The sequence below is a fragment of the Athene cunicularia genome, assembly GCF_003259725.1.
Source record: "Athene cunicularia isolate RWA chromosome 1 unlocalized genomic scaffold, athCun1 chr1_part1, whole genome shotgun sequence".
NCBI lineage: Eukaryota > Metazoa > Chordata > Aves > Strigiformes > Strigidae > Athene > Athene cunicularia.
Window position 1 is genome coordinate 69,318,688 of NW_020799091.1, and position 4,562 is coordinate 69,323,249.

Below are 4,562 nucleotides of genomic sequence, written 5' to 3' on the forward strand. Positions count from 1 at the left end.
GTGGGCGCGGCGGGGCCGCCTCCTCAGACAGCGGCTTCCCCAGCGCCTGGCCCGGCGGGGCGAGGGAGCGGGCCTCGGGGCACCCTTCCCTCGGGGCGTAACCGGGGAGGGAAGCGAGTGCAGCAGCAACAGCAGCGACGAGGGTCCGGGAGCCACAGGGCTGTCTCCCGGGAGGGCGGCAGCGCCCACCTGCAGGACGCAGGGGCTCTCCAGCAGACACTGCCGCAGGTCCTCCCTCACCCCCCTACAAGCCTGTCCGTCCTCCTCCTTATCCTCGTAGTACTTGGGCATGGCGGCGAAGCCAGCTCTACGCCTCGCCGGGGCCTACCCAAACACCACCAATACCCCCAGCGGCCGCCTCCTGCCGGCGTGAACGGGCCCTCGGGAGAGAGAGAGAGAAGCTGCTATTTCGTCACTTTCAAGCCTGATAATTCGTGTTTTAAGCAGGTTAAATTGTAACTTAAGACCAAAAAATAGTGGACAGGCAGAAGAGGGTCCAGAGGAGGGCCACAAAGATGATCAAAGGACTGCGAAAGCTGAGAGAACTGGGTCTGTTCAGCTTAGAGAAGAGAAGGCTTAGGGGAGACCTTATTGCTATGTTGTAGTATTTAAAGGGTGGTTACAAAGAAGATGGAAATGGAAAACAGGAGGGATAATGGGTAAAAGTTACTCCTGGGGATATTCCAGTTGGATATGAGGATAATTTTTTGTAATGAAAACAATCAGCCACTGGAATAATCTCCCCGGGGAAGTGGTGGATTCCCCAACGTTGGATGCTTTTTGTAATATTGTGCTGGGCCACCTTCTCTAGCCCGTGCTTTTGCCAAGAAAGGTTGGACCTGATATCGTTGAGGTCCTTCCAGCCTGGTATTCTATGAAGAAAACGTAACTCACCATGCTGTAGCAAAGTCCCGAGTAAACCTTGTCTGAAGTATTTTGATGTCTCTTTGACAAGCTGCAGAAATCCATTGTCTTTAATCCTTTCTTTTTCATCTAACAGGAAAACAAAAGCCCTAAACAATGTTTGAGGGAAGGACACTGTAGGAATTTGCAAGTGACATTTTTTGCATGCAAAAGATCAATGGTAAGTGGAGTGGGTTTTCTTCTGCTAGTGGCCTGCTTGCTTTCTGGTTTTTTCCACGCTTTCTGAAAAAAAACACTTAACCACTTTAATTCAGTAAAGCTAATTGAGCAGAATAGGTCTTGCCTTTGAATTCCATTTAAAATATGGATGTTGTACACTATTCTCACAAAGAAAAAGTTGTATAGTGTGAACAAGATGGAAAAAAGGCATATTTAAATTAAATTAGGCTCAGCATGTGACATGTAAATGAAGTAGGTGGTTTTACTTTTTGTTTAAGTAAAGCTTTGGTTTAAACAGTATTAGATTGGGTACTTGTAAGATAAGATATTGACAATTTTTTGTCTATGAACCAAGAACATTTAAATGAAAAGAATGTATTACTGAAAGAGATTTTTACTTGTTGAAGCAGGCTCAGCTTTTGCATTCATTAATTTTCTTGGAGGGCTTGAATTCATGATAAAGAACAGTTGGGGTGGGTTATAACAGTAAGTTATCAAGTATGGTAGTGAGAAACTAGTTGTAAAAATGTAATTAGATAAAGTTTCCCCAGTTTTGATACAAGTACCTTGTCTAGAAATACCTTGCTTGTGTTTCCGTAGCACTTAAGAAATAGTTACGGTGTGGCAAAGGTGGTATTAAAACTTTCTAACCATGGGTTAGTGCAGGGCTCATTTTTGTTTTTAGCCAATGTGATACATAATTAAGAATACACAGCTGAAACTGTACCTAAGATTTTTATTCCATTCTGTATTCTTGCTTAAGAGCTTTTGGACCTCTCCTATATGAACTGTATTAATCCATAATGTGACAAATGATTATTTCTGTGTATAGGAAAAAATGCTGTGTATTTAATGCTTGAAATACCTATTTGATGCTGCAGTAGCAACATACATATCTCCAGATGATATGCCTGTATTTCTGTCTGTACATTTTTAATGGAGGCTGATGAAACTTAAGTTTCTAGCAAAGTGTCTCCAGTCATGCCTGGACTTCCATGCCAGGAAGAGGCCTGGCTCTTACATGAATCTGTTTAACTGCTACAAATTCTAAGGCTGATGAGTCCTGTTAACTCTATGAATTTCAGTAATTGTGCTCTGCCAAATTTGTTACTGGGTATAACAGTGAGGCTTAAAGAGTATTTAAAAACAAGTTAGACGCTAAATGCAGATATAATTTACAATATGCTAAAATCATTAGGCATTTTGTGTAGATGCTGTTTTCTTTGTAATGAAATGTCTTACCAGAGAAGTAAACTTTAAAGTAGTACGCTTTAAAGTAGAAACAAGTTTAAAATGAAAGCTGCTTGGTTATTGGACAGGCCGTATCATCTTGCAGTTTAGATCTTTACAAATCTTGCTGCAGTTCTGAATCCTGAATGGGGGGTTAGTTAAGGGAGGTAAAAGATACATCCTCAATCTAATATTTGAATATGGCCGAATTGCAATCTGTAACTGCTATCTTCAAGACTGACTACTAAAGTCAGAAGAATGCCCTCAAGATCTGAGTACGGTTTTCTGCTGCACTGGGAAAGAACTTGCAATTTAGTTTCATTAAGTGCTGCACCGTAGCTATTATTGTAGCTTTACTGCAAGTTTTTGCCTTCCATTAAATGCTTTTTTGTAACTGCCAAGAAGAAACTTGCAGATTTTACAAGCTGAATATTATTTCAGTTTTTACTGATTTTTATTTTTCAGACACTTGTTGTATTTAAGTTATCCCTGTCCTCACTGACATTTGCAGTAACTCCTATTTCAACCCAGTCTGAATTTTCCTCCTTCAACTTGTCAGTTGTCTGGAAAACCAGGTCTAAGTAGATTTACTCTACCTTGTTTTCATGCGTTCCTTGCCGCCTCACTATGCTGTTCTGTCATTTGTGGTGTTATGCTGTTTCAGAATGCACAGGGTGTTTATTACATAATTAAAATTTTGAGTGAGGGTTAAGATAATGTCTGTTTCCTTGGAAGAACCCCATGACTTGTTGGCTACAGTGACTTCTGCTTTATTCTGTGCTTTCTTCTGATGTTACAAAGTGCCAAGATAGCACAAGCACTCTGAAGTATTTCTTTTGCAAAATGTATAGTTTTAATATATCGACTTCAATTTTCAGTTGGATACCAGGGCAAGATTCAGAGGAAGGAAGGGATACTGAAGTCCTTGTGAAGAGACCCAGCCATGGGAAATCAGGGTTCATCAGCGCTTTAAGCAAAAAACAGAGATTGAAGTAAGAAGATTGTATCTGCTGCATCCTTTCATGCAGTGTTTTTGTGGAAGGTTATCTACTCATGAGTTCTTCTGATAGATTGGCCTGGATATGCGTTTAAATGTTAAAAAGAAGGCAAGCATAAAACTGCAAGTTCTGGCCAAAATGGGTGCATGTCTTGTACTTGCAATAAAATATGTGAAATCCAGAATAAGCTGCAGAAGTTATCATTCTGTTTTGAAGTAGTCTTTTGTGGTTTTACTAATTCTGGTCATGTTTTTCTATTACAAATAATACAGGATATAGAACTGGTAGTTCACTCAATGGGTGTCTCAGAGGATGCCTCAGGACAGAGCTGTTTTCAGAGATGATGAGTTGACCAAGTTTGTGAAATGTATGTGCAGGCTGCATTCTCCCCAGTACGTTTGTTACCCAATAAACCTGCACAAGTAGATGGGAGTGGCGATATTTTTGCAGTCCCACATGTATAAGGATGGCATCTCATTCCTCTTGCTACAAATTCAGTGTGATGATTGATGTACTTTTAGATTAAAATTTGATTACTCTAGATTAAAGGATGTCTGATTTATCTTTCAGTAATCTGTCTTCTCCTTGTATGCAAGAGAACTATAGCATTACTCTAGTCAGCGACTTGAAAGCTGTATGCCAGCATGTAATTAATTATATATCTTTGGATGGGTGAGGAAGGTGTTCCTCAGGCCAACAGTTAGGGAGGCTGTGGCTGCTACTACTGTGTTCTAGAAGTATTTACAACAATATTTGAGTTTCTCTGAGATGACCTTGAATGATCTTTCTGCATTATTTTCAAAAACAAGTCTATAAATACACCAAACATATGTACAAACTAGGGATGATCATCTGTTTATCGGAAATCGTGTTCCAGATTGACTTTGTGAATATTTTCCTTCTTTTAGTGTTGTCACTTCTGTCTAAATTCATTAGTTCACATTTATGGTTGTTAAATGTTCAAGTTGCCATTCATACTTATTTAAACTGTAACTAGTTTCTGCTATGTACTTCTTAAAACTTACTTTTCCTTTAGAATTTTTTTGTCCTTTGTAAAATTTTATGTAGTTTTATAAAATAGCTGCAGTGAAAAAGAAATTAATAGAGGAAAACGTTGTTTTGCTTTCCTTTGATGAAGGATGACTGTGGCAAATCTGTCTGCAGTATGGCAGTGTTCTTCAAGACATAGGTAACATCTATCAGTTAGTGTCTCTTTCCCCACACTGGTAAGGAAGTGGGATTTATGGGGGT

General features: G+C 39.8%; 1 long non-coding RNA gene across 1 annotated transcript; it reads left to right on the top strand.

Annotated features, from left to right (window-relative positions):
- The first annotated feature begins 987 nt into the window (after positions 1-987).
- On the top strand, positions 988-3,852 carry LOC113483536. Its single transcript, XR_003399039.1, has 2 exons — positions 988-1,084; positions 3,192-3,852. It is a non-coding gene; the product is annotated as an uncharacterized LOC113483536 (long non-coding RNA).
- The last annotated feature ends 710 nt before the right edge of the window (positions 3,853-4,562 follow it).